General features: G+C 35.9%; 1 long non-coding RNA gene and 1 pseudogene across 1 annotated transcript; both read right to left on the reverse strand.

Annotated features, from left to right (window-relative positions):
* Window positions 1-7,291: 7,291 nt before the first annotated feature.
* LOC142527912 (uncharacterized) lies at window positions 7,292-7,736 on the reverse strand. Its single transcript, XR_012815557.1, has 2 exons — window positions 7,570-7,736; window positions 7,292-7,489 (listed from the first exon to the last, which is right to left on the reverse strand). It is a non-coding gene; the product is annotated as an uncharacterized LOC142527912 (long non-coding RNA).
* A 262-nt stretch (window positions 7,737-7,998) lies between these two features.
* On the reverse strand, window positions 7,999-21,597 carry LOC142525969 (calmodulin-binding transcription activator 6-like; annotated as a pseudogene).
* Between the last annotated feature and the right edge of the window lie 381 nt (window positions 21,598-21,978).

Consider the following 21,978-nt stretch of genomic DNA (forward strand, 5'->3'; position numbering starts at 1 on the left):
AGATTATGGTATACAGAAACTGTTGAAATGTGAATCTTGACTGAGACAGTTTATATTGAGAAATGCCAGAAATGTCAGAAATTTATAGATGTCTGAGTTTAACAGGCTATTATATACGATTGTTGTTTTGAAATTGCTGGAGAATTGTTATTGTTCTAAAACAGTATTTAAGACAGATTATATTGTTTACGGAACATTACATTCGAAGATGAAGATGTGATCGGTTAGTCCGAATCGACAGTATTGTCAGACATTGCGTTTTATGAGTTTAATAGAGCATTGATTGAAGTTTCGAATCTAATCCGATATTACTGTTGTTCTGAATCCGTGGTTGATACAGATTGTTATGCATCGTTGAACTTATATACAGTTCAAACAGAACCAGAGCTGATTTTGAAAATTATGGCAGTTCAGAAATTTGATCAGAATGTTCAGAACCCGGTTTTGATAATCAGAACAGGGTGTCGATCAGAATATCAGATTTGTGACAGTGTGTTATATGCGAGTAACCGTCTTATTGTACTGAATATTTCAGATTTGAAACGACAGATATTGTCAGAAATGTACAGTGATTTGGGAAAAATTAGTTATTGAGAAAAACAGATGAAATCAGATATTATAGAATTTGCATCGAAATGTCTGAAATGCCAGCAGGTAAAGACAGAAAGATAGAAAACCGGGGAATTATTATAGAGCTTATTTATTCCTGAATGGAAGAGGATCACGTTTCTAAGGATTTTGTGATTAAACTACTGAGATCTTTCTAAGATTGTGATGTGATATGAGTGTGATTGACAGATTGTTCAATCTGCATATATTAGTTTGTACAAGATGACGTACACACATGACCAGATAACAAAGATCGATGTCAGAAAAATGGTCAGATTGAACAGAATGCCAAAATAGATTATATCAGATTGTGATTTTTGATTGATTTTGTACTTGTAGCAGAACATACCATAAGCTCTTTCACATATTATCCACAGACAGACAGATAGCCAGAGCGGACTATCCAGATATGGGGGGATATTTGTTGAACTGTAGTGCTGGATTTTAGTACTAGCTGACACGATATATTGTCACTTTGTGAATGATCGTATGATAATAGCTATCAAATGAGTATTGGAATAGCTGCAAACGAGGCATTGTACAGTGAGAACTGCAGATTTCCTTTGTATAAGGATAATATCTCGGAGATACCTAAGATAAGATCTGATACGGTCAGAGATATGGCAAGAAAAATGTAGCTGATTCAGAAGAGAATGAAAACAGCTCAGAATAAACAGACTGAATATGCCAACATCAGACGATGACTGTTTGTATTTAAGGCCGAAGATTGAATATATCCTTGACTGGGATAAACAGATTCGATAACAACTGAGGGTGTTGATTTGTTATGAGCTGTTGATTGATATATACGGATGTTGTATAGCCAGTATTGCGAGATTGATTCTGTCAAAGTTATTTTGAGTGGTATTATGATATTATACTTCTTGAATTAATATTCCAGTTTGGAATCAGAGATCCGTAAAAGAGAGATATTTCAGAATGAAGATTATTCTGTTGTTAAAAACACAATAAGATTTTCAGAATATCAAAGAGACTACTTGAAAGACAGAATCGGATATGAGATTGATTTCAGAATGGATTCATTGAGATGAGTTTTCTGATTAAACTCTGTTATACATTTCTTCTGATATATCTGAATTAATTGTCTATGATTTCGGGGACGAAATCGTATCCTAGGGGGGGGAGAAATGTAAGGCCCGAGAATTTTATTACCGTAATCTGAAATTGATTTGAAATTATTTGGCGATAATTGATGTGATTATAGACGGGAAGGATTAGACCGAAAAGACGAAAGAAAACACGTAATATGTGCGATGACAGAACACCTCGCGCATATGCGCGGCGAGGATCCGAGCATATGCGCGTGAATGGCAGAAGACCTCCCGCATATGCGCGAGAAGTGTACGCGCATATGCGCGAGCCAAACGAGAAGCCAAGGGGGAAGTCCAGAAGAGTTGGCGCATATGCGCAACATGAATGGGCGCATATGCGCGAGAATGGCAGAGAAGTTGGCGCATATGCGCGCCTATGCGCGGCTGAAGGCGCGCATATACGCGAGTATTGAAATGCCGAGACAGTAGGTCTCGCGCATATGCGCGAGCAGTCCAGTAGCTAATCTTCCGGATCGAACTTCCAGCGCATATGCGCGGAGTTAGGACGCGCATATTCGCGCGGCATGCGAAATATAAAATCGACAGGTGGTTCATCGTGCAACTTGCTATATATATAGATATATATAATCGACAGGTGGTTCATCGTGAAACTTGCTATATATATAGATATAGATATAAGTCGATTTTCTCTTCAGAAATTGGAAGAAGCACCGAGAGGCTTTGTCAAAATTCTGATGCCTTTTATTTTAGATTTTGATTTGTGAAAATCCGCTCGTCTGATTTGAAATCCGAGTACAGCACCGAGTTCCTAGCGACGACAGCTACAACAGAACGTAAGTTTTATTGAATTCTGATATCGTTGGAAATTATGATATTGGGGGAATTATGATTTGACTGATATATTGTGTCCTGGATGTACTGCTCAGTATATAATTGAAGTCAGATCGAAGAACATACTTTTTATGTAATTTTTATGATTTTCCGAAATGATATGACTGAGATTGTACAGATTTGAGATTATGATCTGTTATTGCTGGGAGTATGAGTTGTATCGATATCAATTATGTCTCGTGATATTATATCTGTGATATTGAAATTGACGGGATTATCGAGACTATATTACTATGCCGTTGAAACATCAGTAGATTGATATTGATCAGATTTTGTATTGATTGAGATTGTTTCGTACTTTGTTGACATTGATCAGATTATGTCTGGATTTGAGTATTGATCAGAACAGGTCTTAAATTGAGTTGTACATTGATATTGTGCATATTTGATATTGTCATTGCCAGATTGGGTATAGACCGATTGGAATGTGAGACTTCGTCTTCGTTAGATCGAGAAGACAAAGGTATAAACCAATGTGAATCGGGAGATCGACTTAAGTCAGATTGGACTTGAATTTCCCTAAATCACATACTTGTATGTTATTGCTTTTCATACCTTTGTATTATTTGAATGAATATGCTTTGGTTATTGATTTATAGAACAGCATAGTATAGCAGATAGCTATTGAGTGAGAGTCACTGACAGAAGGGCCAGATTAGGACAGAGTTGTTAATGGCCCATTGCACATTGTCAGAGTTGGCAGAACCGCCATGGCAGAACCGCCGAGTCACTGGATTTTTGGATATATATTGATAGACTGAGGAGAAGACCGACTCCTATTGCAGATCTTCAATATAGACAGCCAAAGTCTGGGACTAAGAACGTACCACCATCTAGCTGGGGTATAGTAGATGGGAGAACGTTGCGTTCTTATTTAGATTGGGATCCCTAGATTAGAAATGAGTCGAGTCTGAGTCTGAGAGTCACAGAGTGTGATTCCTTATTTGATATTGAATTATGTTCCAGATTGCGGTACATATTTAAAGTATAATTGATAGTTAATATTGATTCATATTTCTGATTTAGATACATGTTATGTATATCTGATTCATGCTTTTATATTGTTTATATGATTGCAAGTATACTTGATTTATACTGGAAATGTAATTCTCACCGAAGTTATCCGGCTGTTGTCTTGTTTGTATGTGTGCATGACAACAGGTGGGACAGGATCAGGGTCAAGAAGTGAACGAGGCAGGACTAGTTAGCGTGGAGATCCGGGCTCAGAATTAAATTAGGTTTCAGCACTGATATGTAGTTGAACCTAGTTAAATTATCGTAGACAATACAAGATTTGTATGTTTATGCTTAATATGTAATTCAGATTGATTTACATTACGTTTCCGCATTGTATTTAAAAAAAAAATTTAGACCCTGTGTATTATAATCGTTTGAATAATTCCTAAGAATGATTAAAATTGAAATTAGCGTCCGGGTCCCCACACTTTCAGTGCTACCTCTTTATTGGAATACACTTTTCCAAGAGTATTTAGCTCATTGATAATGCCACTGAATCTTTCATCATATTCATGCATTGTTTCTCCAGACTTTATCTTGATGTTTTCAAATTTCTGAACAACAACTGATAGCTTGTTCTCCTTAGTTTTCTTCACAAAGCTGGATCAGTTTCTACCAAATTTTCTTAGAAGTTTTGCACATTTTGATTTTGCTGAAAGTGACTTTATCCAGCGTTTTGTATAAGATATCCTTCGCCACATTGTCTAGATTGACTTTCTTCTTATCTTCAGCTGTCCATTCTTCTCTGGGCTTCTCTATACGATGTGGTGCCCCATCAGTCATGGCTACAGCTGTGTTGACTTCTAAAATCTTCATTGGTCCATCAGTAATGATGTACCACATATCATCGTCCTGTGCAGCTAGATGAGCCTGCATTCTGATTTTCAAATCGTCAAAATCTTTTCTGGAAAACATTGAGATTTTATTGAAAGAAAACATGGTTATTAGTTTTGTGGATAAGAATATTCTGGGACAAGATTCAACTGCTCTAATACCACTTGATAGGATCGAATACTTGGTTAAAAGAGTGTTTAGAAAGGGGGATTGAATAAACACTTACAACTTTTATCAACTTTTCGAAAGTTGAGTTCAGTTTAGTGTTACACTGATACTTGGAATCTTGTCAGTCAATATCAATCAGTTAACAATAAAGTGCGGAATAAAACTGACTGATAGATAGAATAAAAACTGAAATAAGAACACAAGATTTTACGGATGTTCGGAGATTTCAAACACTCTTACGTTACCCCTTCTATCACAAGGATAGGATATTCACTAAAAGACTTTGATCGTTACAAAAGTTTGTACAGACCCACTTCAGTTTGGACTTGACACTTCAAAAACTGAAACTCTTAGTTTACAAAATGCTTCACAGTATACAACTGAATTTAGCACAGCTGATCTTTTACAAGATCGAGTTTTACAATGATAACAATGTGCTAGAAAGCTCGAAAGCATAGCTTTGATTGTTACGAATATATGCGATAAACGTGAGCTTTTATTTCAGCAGAGTAACACCGTATTTTTAGATAATAGACGATTTTTGATGTTCAGAACTTTGATGTGTTGTATATATTTCTCAGCTGCTCTTCTCTGCTATTTACAGGCTTACTGATCACATAATTGTCTTTTTAAGTTCAGTTCAGCTGGTTTCAGTTGCATTACAAAATCTGCGCGTCATTCTTCAGTTACAGGTTTTTGATTAGTTACGAACATTTATCATTTAGTTTTTCAAACAACCGAAATTCAGTTTCCAACAAGAGAGTTTAGAAGCGTGTCTTTGCGTTTTAGAACGTTCGAAAATACGATTGTCGGCGTGGGGTGCGAGGAAGAATGAACGGACGACGAAGACTCTTTTTTTTCTCCTCTCAATTTTTCAAAAATAAATGTGTGAAGATTTCGGCTGGTATGAGGGGGTTTGGAAGCCTAGGTTTTAATTTTATAGATTTTAATTTGCATGATAATAGTCTTGGAATTTGGGCTTTCAAGTTTAGTAGCATTGCTCATCCTAGGTAAATTAGGTCCAATAACTCCTATTTAATTGAAAAATAAAAGTTTATAAAAATTAGTTTTAAAAAATAATGCATTTGATATTTTAAAAGTCCCTCATTTGCCCAAAACGCGCTTCCCGGATAAAATCGAGCTCGTCTCGTAAAATAATTTGAACTCTATAATTTTCGAAAAAAATTAATCATATTTAATCATATTAATAAACCTTGAAAATATTTATTTTATCTTGGTCGTCCTCGGTCTCATTTCCCCAGCCTATTATCGAATATTCAGGTAAAATCCTTCAATTTCATAAAATCATGCACTTTAAACATTTAAGCATATAAAATATATCAATTAAGCATTTAAAATCAATTAAATAAAATAAATATGCAATTTAAATCATTTGCACACATGCAATTTACGTGAGTTGACTTTTGGACGTTACAAAAATATTATCATGTTATTGCAAATTTTTAAATTTTCCAAAATTTCTATCAGAATTTCAAGTTTCCTACCTTGTCGAGACAAATTCAACTTCCAACATTTTCCAAAAAAAAATTGACAATATACTTTAATTTTCAAAGTTTTGCTAGGAAAAATACAAATGACAAAAATTAACATAATTTCATTATTATCAAACAAATCACTATCCTATTTGATTAAAATAAAAGATACGGTAATACTTACATGTATCTTAAAATATTCATATTATAAATAGAAATCTGCATGTTATATATATTACCACGACTTTTATAAAAAATTTCATGATCAAAATTGTAGTAAATCAACAGTACCAACAAACATAAATAGAAACATTTTTTAATACATGGAAATCAATTGGAAGCTTTAATGTTGACAGTACATAAGTATAATCATGCATAATTACCTAAATCAGAACTGAAATTACATACAAATTTTTATATAAGATTCTATATATGTCCATTTCTCACATGCAAGCAAATAATAATTTCAATGAACGAAGGGACTCAGTTTTGACAAATCTCTCCCACAACTTTGAAAAACAAAATACAAGTATGGAAATGCGAGTTTATACAATGATATAAAAAAATTTGACAAGTGCATCAGTAAATTCATCGGGAGAAGGGATCCGAGCTTTACCCAAAAAGAAAAACTTAAAGATCAAACACACAAAAATTTTCACCCAAAAAAAAAAGGAGAAAGAGAAAAGGAAAGAAAAGAAAACACAATGGCAAATTTAGGACGAGTTTGGATTCAAAACTTATGTTACTTGCACGTATCAATTACTGTGTCATATTTGTAAATAAAATATCTTAATTTTTTATCCAATGTTCATATATTTCATTAAAACATTTATTAAAAAAAATAAAGGAATCCAATGAATTAATGATGATATTAAAATTGGGTGCTAAATCAAGTATTAAATGTGTTTTAAGCTTAAACAAGATGACACCAGTTAAACGAGTGTGTGTTTTGGAAGACAGCTGTTTGGTGTGAAGTGAAATTGGTAAAAGATTTTGCAAAATGTTCATGTAGAGGCCGGGCTGCTTCACCATTATAAGAAAAACCAACGATTTAGTAATACATGTCCAACATCAATCATATTTTTCCCAAGCTATTCTTATTCTAGAATAAGATGAGTTCTAAAGCACATAGGGATTTTCCAAGAACCTGAAACACCGGAGAACGAAAGAGAAAAGATGAAAGCAGTAAACACCATATATTTATACTTGGGCGTGATCAAGCTATGTCCTACACCTTGGTCTAGAAATTTATAAGCATACACACACTATGTTAGCATCACATACCTCCGTGTATTTGTTTCTTTCTAATCATTCTGCTGTATCAGAATCTAAGGGGGCAGTTGTGGATCAGTCCCTTACATGTCCCAAGTCTAAATCAGGATGGAGAAGTTCTTCGAATTGCAGCTATACAAGACAAGACAGCAGGTTAGTCGATTGTGGTAATCAATATTGCATAATAATAATAGACACAAATATTAATCTACCGATGCGTCTTTATGTGTTAACTTCATCCTTCTAGTAATCTTCTTGTGCTTTCTTGGAGCGAAACATTGTCTGGACACTTATGACAATCTCTCAACCTGATCCTCGACTTGTTTCCTGCTAGCTTGGAAGAAGTCCTCTTCCACATCACCTTCTTGAGTTGGATCTACACTACTACAACAATAAAGGGCTATTGTGACACTTTTTTGTAGACACTTTTAATTAAATGTTGTTACAAATACTTAATAATGACACTTGTAAAAAATTAATAATGTGTAAAATAAAAAAACATATTAGATTAGTTATCCTGACATTTTTAATTTATGTCATGTTTTATATGGAGGGAACCAATTATTTTTCCCACATCGTAAAAAATCATTAAAAAACTAAAAATTGTCACTATAAATAAATGTGGGAATACTTACACTTGATATAACCGAAGACTGCAGAAAAATGCTACCACGTTTACTAGGGAATGGATAAACTAAAGGGCAAAACGAATTGAACTTTTCGTCCCGTTAAAGACTAACTTAGCAACCAGCAAACTCAACTCAGTCACGTTCTAAATCCACAAGGATCTCAATTCCATACATGAAGCCCTCGTATTTAGGTCTACTTGTATTTTAATAGCCTTCTGACGCTTGTTAAGGAAATCTTTTCGCATTTTGAAAGAACGGAACCTATATTGGATTCTAGCAGCAGCTGCGATCTTTTTGCGCCTATTATGATTACGGAAAGCATGCTGTATCTTCAATGCTGCAACTATGGTAAGTGCTTCTTCTTCGGGATTAGATGAATGGATTGATTTCGTTCTAACTTTGAGTGAATGCTCACTCAACGCAACCTCTATTCGTGCATGCAGCTGTCCTGTAAGCTGCAAGAGTTTCCTTCAGATTTAACTCATCCTCACTTAAATTTTCAGCCTTCACCATTCCACTTGTGGTAGGTTGTAACGACCCACTCACGTTTCCTGCCAATGTCATATCATTAAACTGAGCTATTAAAGCCTTCTCAGCAAGATAAGCTGCCAAACCATCAAAACCATTTTTAGAAGCAAGGTCAGCAGCAGTGCATCCACCAGGGTTTTCTGGAGTTGGATCTGTGACTAAATTAGGTTTTGCCCCAGCAGATAAAAGGGTCGCTACCATTTTCTCCCTGAAAAAAGTGATAAATTAATACATAAAGAATATGATGAATCAACCAAAGAAATTAGTCACTGATGGTATCACATACATATTCCAACTATGTTGATACCCCCTCCTGTTGATCTCAATTGTTAAATGACGTTGAACAATTTCCTTCCAACTCTAAGCTTGTATTTAGAAGTCTTAAACCATTAAAATTCACTTGAAACAAATCATTGGGAACCAACCCATCAAGTTACCAACACTGTGAAGCATAAACTACAACCAAACCTCAGGAGAGGATTAACATAGAGAAAAGGAAATATTCACAAATAGAGGAAACATTTCCGGACTACCTTCCATAATATGCAGCCCAATGTAGAGCTGTCCAACCAAATTTGTCCCTATAATCCAATGATAAGCTAGAGCATGAAAACGAGTTAACTGCCCATGTGTAACCTAGAATGGCACACAAATGAATTACACCTTGACCATGCTTGTCACGTTCAGAAATTTTGCACCCTGCTACCATTTTTTCTAGCAACCACTCTTGCAGTCTGTTGTGCAGAGCCAACTCAAACAAGCTATCTTTTGCCCGGGCAAATGAAATTTTGGCACCTTCAACTATTTTGGTCAAAGACATCCAGTCATTGGAGACGTGTGAGGTTTTTTGAGCAAAAGCTTTGGCTTCCTTCAAGGCATTTTGTGACGGTTTAGCAGAAAACACACCAAGGTCGTTTGATGATGAAAACAACAAATGAGCTAGCCTTAACTGAAATTTAAATTCTTCCCAATTAGCCCTGTCATCAGAAGAAATCTCACGCTTGGGCACTAGGGGAGCTCGGAATTCAAAATTCAAAACTTGGCTGATGGGATTGTGGCCATCAAAGGTTAGATAGAGACTTACTACCCCAGGACTTTGAGGTGACATCATACATTAAATTACCCCATCTTGTACATCCCTCGCAGCCATAATAGAATCTCCACATGCAAGAAAGAGATTAGAATTTGTGCAGGATACTTGTCCATCTGTAGAACGCCCAACAACTAAAATCTGCAAAACAATCATCAAGTCAACAAACCATCATTTGTTACAATAATCTACCACAAAACTATTGGATCTCAGTTTTCTCGTGCCCAAAATGCAAAGCAAGTTTAAAATTTTATTTTATTTTATTTTGACAATCAAAATATATTTGTTTGGACACTCGTATGGTTTGAATTAAATAAACATACATAGGATATTTAGATTTATACCTTTGGTGAATTAAATCACTAGGCTCCAACTAATCCGGTATTGGCGGATTTAGCTCTGGATGAATCCCTACGAACTTTCTTCAAGAACTCCTTCTGTCAATCTTCGAATCAGGTCCACGACTAGAGGATTTGTTCCTCTAGAACCTCTTCTAATTTGCACCAAAAAATTAGAAGAGATTTTACGTTGAGATCAAAACTAGAGGCGACACAAAAAAAACCCTAAGGTTTTAGGAGTGGAGGCCGAAAATTCTTGAGAGGAGATGTGGAGGAATTTCGAAATTATGGTTGTCATATGGAGGCTAGGGTTTAAGTCTCCTACTTAAATAAAGCCTACATGACCTAATTACCATAGAATAATACATAGACCTCTTAATTAACACTAATGGGCTTGATTTATTAATTGGACTAGTCCAACTAGTTTAATTAATTAATCAAAGTCCATTAAGAACTTTAATTATTTAGTATGTTGGACTTGTACACCTACAAGCCCATTAAACATAATTCCCACTATTTTTAATATTTAATAAACTCAACTTTTGAGTTTAATAAATTAAATTCATTATAAATTCAATATTTGGATTTAATATTTAAATTATAAATTTAACTCCTTGAATTTATCACCTCCAAAATTTAACATTTAATAAGCTCAGCTTTTGAGTTTAATAAATTAAATTATCAAATTTTATAAATTCAACTCCTTGAATTTATTCTCCCAAATTTTATAAATTCAACTTCTTGAATTTATTTTTCTCAAAATTTAATTATCATAAATTCGAATTTACTATATCATAATATAAATTCAACTCCTTGAATTTATTCTCTCAACGGGAACAAATGATCCAGTACTTGTGTTACCCTCAATGGTTCAGGGATACAGCTAGCCGTGGGTTCACAACTCTTTGTGATTCAGAATAACATTTATTCTTATTGGGGCTTACCCTAGTTAGCCCCATTCTTTTCATCAACACCTTGATCAAGAATGTCAGAACTCATTTCTGATTCCACCCATAGGATCATGGTAAGAGCGTCTAGCAGCATCGCCCCATGATCCCCTAGGTATCACTGATAGTGCCTGCAAGAACGAGTCGATTATGATTAACGTACAGTACGGCTCCCTTCATCTCATATATCCCGATCGAATCTGCAACCATTGGTTCATCGAGGGTTGCATGTTAATTTGATGACTATGTGATAAACATAAATAGTGGCATCGCATGTACCATTGGAGAACTCCTTCTCCAATGTACATCTCATACTCTGGCCAGAGATTCCACGCACTATTATTTCATCAGATCACATAGGATATCCACACCCGTAGGTGAGCGGTGAATCCCCGACTACAATGCACTGGCTCCTATATGTGTCGCAACTGTACTCAACCTCGCCACCTGATGACTCTCCTGGAGCCGGTAAACGAGTCAAAGCACAGCCCTAGCATATAGAGCCTCAGTGTTGTCCCGGGTCGTAAGGACTAATGGTGTATAATCATAACCACGGACTAATCATCTCGATAAATGATAACCACTTGGAAAGTTCAAGGGAGGGTTGTTCGGTATAATCATCATATGACTACCCATCTGCATGTTTGAACATCTCTATGCCCTTACCAAGAAACGCAGTACACAAGATGCTAGTCTCGAGCTCAATCAGCCTTTATCCTTATTTTAGGCGGCTGAATCGACTAGGAACGAATTTAGAATATGCAGTGTTTACAAATGAGTTTCAACATCGAATTACGATTCATTTATATTAAAGCATAATTAAGTACTTTATCTATGCTATTGCATGGGTATACAGATAAAGTAAAATGAAACTATTAAAAATTAAATTATATTAAAACAAAGATTGTTTATTACACTTGAGTCAATAAATTCCCCAGCCAACAGTGGACTTACAGGGCATCTACTCTAACAATCTCTCACTTGCCCTAGAGCCAACTACCCATAAATTTTAATCACATTGCTTCGCGATGCTACTCAAACAATGGTCCTGGCAAGGGCTATGTAAGTGGATCAGCAACATTATCTACAGAGGGGACTCTTACGACTTATATGTCTCTTCTTCCCACAATCTCCCATATGATGTGGAACTTCCTCAGTACATGTTTGGATCGCTGATGAGACATTGGTTCCTTTGCTTGCGCAATGACACCAGTGTTGTCGCAATACAACAGGACTGGATCAACTCCATTAGGAATAACGCCCAACTCTTGGACAAAATTCCTCATCCAAACTGCCTCTTTGGCTGCAGCAGATGCAGCAATGTATTCAGCTTCAGTGGTGGAATCCGTAACGATGTCTTTCTTGGAACTTTTCCAAGAGACAGCCGCACCATTTAGCATGAATACAAAACCAGAGGTCGATTTCTAATCATCTACGTCACAATGGAAGCTAGAATCAGTGTAGCCTTCCAATTTAAATTCTACACCCCCATAAACCATGAACAAGTTCTTAGTCCTTCTCAAGTATTTAAGAATATCTTTCACGGCTTTCCAATGAATTGGACCAGGGTTCGTCTGATATCTGCTTGTAACACTCAGAGCGTTAGCAACATCAGGACGTGTCGATATCATACCATGCATGATACTACCAATTGCTGACGCATATGGAATACACGTCATCATCTCTATCTCTTCATCAGTTTTGGGACACATAGCTTTAGATAGAGTAACACTATGACACATTGGTAAGTATCATCTTTTGGTCTCTTCCATAGAGAATCGCTTCAAAACGGTATCGATATAAGTGACTTGAGTGAGTCTTAGCATCCTCTTTGATCTATCTCTATAGATTTGTATCCTCAATACATAGGATGCTTCACCCATGTCTTTCATGGAGCATTTACTTGCTAACCATACTTTAGTTGATTGCAGTAATCTTACATCATTCCCAATGAGTAGGATGTCATCAACATAAAGTACTAGGAATGTCACTGCACTCCTACTAACTTTCTTGTACACGCATGGTTCCTCAGGATTCTTAGCAAAACCAAACTCTTTGATAGTGCTATCAAATATGAGGCTCCAACTCCTTGATGCCTTCTTGAGACCATATATTGATCTCTGAAGTTTGCATACCTTATGCTCACTTCCTATTGATTTGTATCCCTCAGGTTGAGACATATAAATTTCTTCTTTGATGTCTCCATTGAGGAATGCATTCTTTACATCCATTTGTCATATCTCATAGTCATACCATGATGTTATGGCTAGTAGTATTCTAATAGACTTAAACATAGCAACTGGTGAACAATTTTCTCATAGACAACTCCTTTCCTTTGAGTATAACCTTTTGCAACCAGTCTTCCTTTGAAGGTCACTACCTTCCCATCCGCCCCAAGCTTTCTTTTGTAGATCCATTTGCATCCTATGGGAACGATTCCCTCAGGTGGATCCACCAATGTCCAGACTTGGTTTGAATACATAGAGTCCATTTCAGACTGCATGGCTTCAAGCCATTTGGTTGAATCAGTATCAGATATTGATTCTTTAAAATTCATTGGATCACATCCAACACAATGCTCATTATGGCTTTATTCATGAAGAAGCGTATATCTTCCAGGTGGTCTAATAAAGCTATCAGACCTTCTAGGAGCTTGTGCTTCAACTACTGGTTGTTGGGAAATGGGTTCAAATTCTATAGTTGAGGGAGTATCTTGAATTTTTTCAAGTTCTATCATCTTGTATTTTCTATCTTATAGAAATTCTTTTTCCAAAAAGGTGGCATTTCTTGAAACAAACACTTTTGTTTCATTGGGATGATAGAAATAATATCCAACAGAATTATTTGGATATTTTACAAAGTAGCACAAAGTGGATCTGCTATCCAATTTGTCTCCCATTGTCTGCTTCACATAAGCAGGACATCCTCATATTCTCATGTAAAAATATTTGGGAGTTTTTCCCATCCATATCTCATATGGTGTTTTATCCATTGCTTTAGTACGGACATTATTCAACAACATTGCCGCAGTTTCAACTGCAAAGCCCCTAAACGATGTAGGCAATTCAGTGAATCCCATCATGGATCGAACCATGTCCATCAAGGTTCGATTTCGACGTTCAGAAACACCATTCACTTGTGGTGTAGCTGGTGGAGTCCACTATGAGAGAATCACATTCTCTTTTAGATAACACATTAATTCAACACTTAAGTGTTCTCCACCTCGATCAGATCGAAGTGCCTTAATACTTCTTTCTAGCTGATTTTCTACTTCAGATCTGAATTCTTTGAACTTTTCAAATGCTTCAGATTTGTGTTTCATCAAATAAACATACTCATACCTCGAATGGTCATAAGTAAAGGTAATGAAGTAGGAATGCCCATATTTTGTGCTAACACTTAGCGGGCCACAAACGTCTGTGTGGATTAAATCCAGTAGACCATGCGCACGTTCCACGTTTCCATCGAATGGAGTCTTGGTCATTTTTCCTTTTAGACAGAACTCACAAGTAAGTAGAGAACTTATGTCTGACAAGTCAAACATGCATTCTCCCACTAGTTTGTGCAAACTTCTTTGGGAAATTTGACATAGTCTAGCGTGCCATATTTGTGCGAAATTTGGATCATCTAACTTTCTTTTGTTTGTTGTTGAAATCGTGTTTACATGGACATTCACTTATCATTTCCAGATCATTTCTGGCGCATATAATTTCTCATGTCCGGACTTCTTGCAGTGAAATAAATATGTTCTGACTTATCGGGCTTTGTAGGCCCATTAATGTTCTTTAGAGTTTGCCTCTTATTGGGATTGTTTTTCTTGTGAGGGGCAGAACATTTCTTTCCCTTACCTTGTGGGCCATTTTTCGTCTGACGAGAGGCCCATAAGGAAAAAAACAATAATTTTCTGTTTTATAGTGATCTCATAAGTTATAAACGTATTAACTAGCTCTTCAAGGCTATCATCTATCTTATTCAAATTGAAGTTCACCATAACCCCGTCAAATGAGGAAGAGAAAAACAACAAATTGATGTCATCAATTAACTCGTTAGGAATCACATATTCCAGGCCCACCACATTCTCAATAAGCCCAATCATATGTACACCACGCTCATGGGCCAAAGCCCTGTCTTGCATGCGTGTAGTCGTGAGCTCCTTGAAAGTGGTGTGCATAGTTTCATGCACCATGCAACTCTTGCACGTGCATTCGAATGTCAGCAGCATTCAAAATTTCCTCAAACTGTCCCTACAGTTCATTTGACATAGAAGTGAGCATGTTACATTTTAGCTTGTATACTATGGTCCTACCATCTTGCATGCTTTGTCAGTTCGGTAGGACTGACATTAGTATGTATGTCATTTTCTCCGAATCAGAACAATTTTCCCAACCAGTCTTGAAAATTAGATTCGGTTAGCTTGTTAATAACAAAATTGGATTATGTGACGAAATCGAAAATACACTGATATGGAAACAGAATAATAGTTGCTTATTATTTTAAAATAATTTTATGATATAAAATATGGATTTTTATTTCATAAATTTCCTACCATTATTTTGACATTTTCACCATCCTCTGATGAAAAAGGGAAATCGTATTTCCTTAGTGGGCACGTAGAGTCCAATTAGCCAATTATAATCTCGAATAATATCAGTCAATTATAATTTCTAAGAAGTAGAATCCAATTGCATCCCTATGCAACCTCCGCGTGTTTTGCCTCACGTTTAATAAGGACCCAATTATATGATGCCGTTTATTTTTGCGTGTCAAACCGACCCATCAATGTTGAATTGTAGTAGACGGTCGCCATGAGTTCCCCCAATAATATGAGCCGAAGTCATGGGAGTTCCACTCAATTTACATCATATGTCCGGTGGAAGTCACAGCTTTCCGGCGTCCAGGCCTCCCCAATAATATGAGCCAGACACTGTCCGCGGGTAGCGAACAACATGCAACCACGGTTGATGGAAGGCAAAGAAAAATTAAACACTTTTAATTTTTACTTTTTCGGTTTGATATAAGTTTTGAATCTTATTCAAAATGAGGGATTTTAATTTTAAAATTGTTTCATCATTTTAATTTAAAAATCGTGTGCCACGAGTTTGTATGTTTGCAGGATCCATGCAACTATATTATCTAATAATATACATACATGCATACTATTATATATCGCATATATCATAATATGACATTCGACAATAAATAAGGATGATCGATCGTCAACACTATTAGATCCATGTGAGTCATACATGGATCCAGGTCCAAAACCTAAGTGAATGCAGGGTTGCAAATGCAACTATTACAAGAGCTTCGAATATTTTACATGTGTTCATCTTGTTTATCGGGCCCACCATCTTCGAGTCTTGATCTTCCACTATTTCTAATTATTACATTTAAATAGTCATGGCACATAAGAGATAATTCTCATGGGGGTGGGAACGGGCCATAAACCAAACCCACTTTAATAATATCAAATATTTAACAAAATGAATAAAACAGTAAAATATCCTAACATACACCTAACACATTGGTCAAGGTTCTCGATCATCCTTCATGCAATTAATATCAAATATTAACATAAATTTAATTAAACAAATTTAATTAATTGATAAATCATATATCTAATAATTTTATTGCTAACCACCACAATTATTAAAAAATTTAATAAATTAAATAAACACCTTTATTTAATTTCCAATCAAATCATTAATAATTGATTTCTTGTAAAACTCATTTTTATCATAAATAATTAAAATCATATTCTAATTATTTATTTTACAAGAAAATTATTACTTTTTCAAAATTAATTTTTAAAAAGAAAATTTTTGAACCAATTTTCAAAAATATCAATTTTGCCTAAAAATTTGAAAAATCTGAAAATCGCATCTTAGGCCCAAACAATTCAAGTCCATTATCCAGAACGGTTCCCGAGACACTCCCGGGCAGCCACCCACGATGCCTGCCCGCTGCCCAATTGTATCGGGCAGGTTGCGGCCCACCTGTGCGCGCAGCGTGCGGACGTTCCGCACGCCGCGCGCAGCAGGCGCGCGCGCTGTGCGGAGCGCCTGTTGCGCGCGCAAGCGCGCCCAGAGCACTGCCCAGAACTGTTCCGGGCAGCCCCTTTTTTTAATTTATGGAAAAATAAACTTTTCATGGTGCATCAATTTTCTGAAAAATTTTCTTGTGTGGTCAGAAATAAATTATTCAATATCAAAAAAAATTTTTGTGTGGCATCGCATGTACCATTGAAAAACTCCTTTTCCAATGTACATCTCATACTCTGGCCAGAGATTCCATTCACTATTATTTCATCAGATCACATAGGATATCCACACCCATAGGTGAGCGGTGAATCCCCGACTACAATGCACTGACTCCTATATGTGTCGCAACTGTACCCAACCTCGCCACCTGATGACTCTCCTGGAGCCGGTAAACGAGTCAAAGCAAAGCTCTAGCATATAGAGCCTCAGTGTTGTCCAGGGTCATAAGGACTAATGGTGTACAATCATAACCACTTGGAAAGTCCGGGGGAGGGTTGTTCGGTATAATCATCATATGACTACCCATCTGCATATTTGAACATCTCTATGCCCTTACCAAGAAATGCAGTACACAACATCACAGATGCTAGTCTCGAGCTCAATCGGCTTTTATCCTTATTTTAGGCGGCTGAATTGACTAGGAACGAATTTAGAATATGCAGTGTTTACAAATGAGTTTCAACATCGAATTACGATTCATTTGTATTAAAGCATAATCAAGGTCTTTTATCTATGCTATTGCATGGATATACAGATAAAGTAAAATGAAACCATTAAAAAGTAAATTATATTAAAATAAAGATTGTTTATTACACTTGAGTCAATAAATTCCTCAACCAACAGTTGGCTTACAGAGCATCTACTCTAACAAAAACTTCGATGTAAAAGAAAGTCGATGACAATTACCAAAATTTTAGCAAAACATGGGTTTAGGAAATCCGAAGAAAACCATGTGTTAACTGTGCATGCAACAAGCAAAAAGGAATTTTTTTTTCCTTATAATCCAAAAGAAAAGAGGAACGTAAACTTGTTCAGTGGATCTTACAATTTGAGTCCAGCAAGCTACTCAAGTTAAAAAAACAATTACAGTAATTGATATAATTCATTCCACATTTCGTTTGAAACATATGCTCCATTCAGCAGATTAGCCATTATTCTTGTCAAAGAAACTGAGTTTCATTTTTTGCTGCTTCACCATTCATATGTGACTTGTCTTACTTCATCTAAAAACTAGTGCATAAACCTGTGCGTAAATATTCAATGAAAAACAAAGGCAAATATTAAGTAAGAACGGTAAAAAGGAAACGACCATCGTTTCTTCAGTTGACATAGCCCATGCAGGTGAGACCTCTGTTATGTCGAATATATTCCTGAATGAAGAAGTTTGTTGATTATTGGCCGCCCGAGATGTGAAAGGCTGGTTCACAGTCAATCTAGAATATTCCAGAGTTTGATCATCAGCAGATCCTGGAGAATCAGCAATGATATTGGTCATCCACCTTCCGAAACTATCCTGCGCTTGCAAACCATCTTGTCCCGGATCATCCAAACCAACACCTTCACCTAATGGCCCTAGTCCCTTAGTCTGTAAACTTACGATCTTTTCACGCCCAACATTCTGGCAGGGTTCACTGCTTGGAAAAGCGTAATTAATAGAGTTCCTCCAGGAAACTTAATCAAAAAAACTATTGGCAGAACTTTCTGGGGACATTTTGTTGGTTGATATGGCATCACTCTGTTCACAGAAATGCGTATTGATGATTTTGAACCAACAAAAGAAGGTGAATGATTATGTTAGATACCAAATTATGAAGAGGAAATAAACAAGAAGCAAATATCATGGGAGATGATTTGGGGGCAGAATTATGGATTGATGCATTTAGAGACTAACCTCAGGAAATTTGTTTGGTGATTTCAGGAGTAATAACATCTAGTGAAGTTATAAGATAAAGGCATGCACAGAAAAGAAGGTGAGTAAAAGTTGCGTAGTGGTGGTTCCTTTATTTTATTTTTTTTGTCATAGCTCCCGTTATTTATTGTGGTTCACTGGGAATGACAACTTTTCCCACGGGTTTGGGGCCCCGCGGAGAAAGCCCGAAATAGGGATGAGGATTCCCGTTTTTTTCGGGTTTGGGTTCGGGTTCGGGGATTTAAAAAAATCTCCGATGTAATTCGGGACGGATATGAGATTACTATCCCCAACCCCGAAATCCCCGAACCCGCCCCGAAAATAATATAAATAATAAAATAATAGTATTATTAATAATAATAAAATAATATTATTATTTTTTAAAATATTAAAAATCTTATTATTATTAATATTGATATTAATATTAATATTATCTCTAATAATAATAGATAATAATAAGTTTTGGTTCAAGAAAATCTTTGAATTCATCATCGTCTTGTCAAATTATTATTTTTGAAACGGGGATGGAAAGTTGATCCCCGAAGTTTCGGATTTGGGGATTCCCCGATCCCGAAAAAGCGGGGATTGGGACGGGTATGGGGGTAGGGATGGAATTCGGGGATGGGGATGGCAAACCCGTCCCCGCCCCGGCCCATTGCCATCCCTATGGTTCACCATCCCTTTTGTAGTTTGAATCACTAAAATAAATTTATGTCTGGAATTGCATTTATCAAATCCTAATTTCCTTCAATTCTGATTCCGTTTTTCTTATATTTGGGAGTGGATCCTATCAGCACCAGAATGTCTTGATTTGTTTGAACAAGATTCATTAAAAAAACGTTATAAAAGGGACAAAAGGAGTAAATGTGTAATAGCGAAGAATGAACTAGCGAAGATACATCTACTTCTTGAAACTAAATAACAGAATATCAACTATAGAAGCAACATAAGAATAGCAAATAACAAAACATTGGGGAATGCTAATATCAAAGCCAACACAGACTACACTCTTATATTTGCCAAAGAAAATTTTTAAATATTGTGCACGCCAAGTCAAACAGAGTGCATTAACATTGAAGTAGCAACCGATCAAACAAGAGAAACCTCTACAGTACCATTTTAAGACAAAAATTTATTTCTATGGGAGTACTTGGCCTCAGAGCCGTACCTGTGTTGAATGAGGCCTGAAACGAAAATTGAAAAATGGGCTCTCTTGTTGCAGTAATAAATATAAAATTCAATTTTCAAATAACAAATATACTAATAAATAAATAAATATACCAAAGCCAATATATTACATCAATAACAACTCAATAAATATTTAAAATAACTACATAAAAACTACTCGTCTAGCTGTTTTAGAGGTGAAAATATTTATCAAATCTGTGTAATCCAATTGTTGGACCATTTCTTTCTCAATCGACAACATAGCTAGTCCATTTAGTCTCTCCTGCGACATTGTTGATCGAAAATAATTCTTGATTAACTTCAACTTCGAGAAGTTTCTTTCTGTCGATGCAACTGTTACTGGTATGGTTAACAAAATCTTATAAGCAATATAAGTATTTGGAAATAAACCATGCAGTTTCGCCAAAAACTGCATCGTATCAATTGCTCTTTTTTCATCTGTTATATAACATTTCATGACCATCAACTCCGAATACAACTCATCACCATTAATGTCTGAATGTTCACCATGACTCAGAAATTGTTGAAGCTCCATACAAGACTTCATCAAGCTATTTAAAGGCTCAATCTTTAACTTGTCCAAATTCAATAAAAACCCAAACGACTTTTGATATTGTTTAAATTGTTCAAATCGAACTTTAAGAGAAGATCGAGCTTGATCAATTATAAACAAAAAATATTCAACTCTAAATGCCTCTTCACCTGATTGTGTCACATTATCACTGTCACTTTCATCAAATTGTTTTTTTCATCGAATGATGCATTTTTCTCGAAATTTAGGTTCGATCCTCATTTTACTTGCCATTTGTGTAGCTTCATCCATGGCACTAGCAAAACCCCGTTCTCTAAAATCGTCAAGAAATTGAACAAGTCCTTGTAAAAGATCGATCGCAATATCAATATCCATTTTTTCAGATTGAATAAACTTACTCATAACATTTATTGCATGTAACAAGTGATACCAGATTATCATCCCAAGCAAGAACTCAAAACTCTCAAGATCATAAAGTGTCAAAGTCTCAGCATCACTCTTTGTTTTAGAATCTTCAGCAACTTCCACTATCTTCAGTAAAGCATCTCTTATATGTACAACTTGCTCTTTTATGGCTTTTACACTTTCAACATGACTTTCCCACCAAGTATGTGAAAACGGCTTCACAGTCAAACCAGGCACATTGTCTTTAAAAATTTTCCATCTCTTTGTAGAGGATGAAAACAATGTTTAGATGCGTTGTACCACTCCGAATAAGGACTTAGCTTTAGGACAACATTCCACCATATCAACTAAAGCCAAATTAAAACTATGACAACCACAGGGTGTGTAAAAAGCTCTAGGATTTATTTCAAGCAATCTTTTTTGCACACCTTTGTGTCTTCCACTTATGTTAGATCCATTGTCATACCCTTGTCCTCTTACATCATCAATCTCAAGTCCAACTTTAATTAGTGCATTTAGAATTTCATTTGACAACCCAAGACCTGATGTGTCATCTACCTTCAAAAACCCAACCCAATATTCTTCTACTTTTGGTGTTTCTGTTGAATCATCTACACATCGTAGGGAGACCATAAACTTTATTTGTTGAATGGAGAAAAAAATTAGGGTTGAGATTTGTAGTATGTTGGAGAATAAATAGCAAGTATCATATATATATATTTATATATATAAATTTGGGCCCCTTATTGGGCCGGGCCCTGAGGCAACCGCTTGGTTGGTCTAATAAAAGGTACGGCTATGCTTGGCCTATCCTCACTTTCATTCTGATTAGTTAAAACTTCCTGTCAATGAAAATGAGGACCTATTCTTTTCTTACGGAATTAAACGGAGAAGTACACATATTTTTTCATTCTTTTGGGGTATTCAAACAAACACAAGGACCTCAATCTGTCGCTGCGGACATGGAATTAAAAAGACAATTGTTATGGACCTGTTATTGGTGGGCCTGGATCC

Source organism: Primulina tabacum, chromosome 15 (genome assembly GCF_025594145.1).
Source record: "Primulina tabacum isolate GXHZ01 chromosome 15, ASM2559414v2, whole genome shotgun sequence".
Classification (NCBI taxonomy): domain Eukaryota; kingdom Viridiplantae; phylum Streptophyta; class Magnoliopsida; order Lamiales; family Gesneriaceae; genus Primulina; species Primulina tabacum.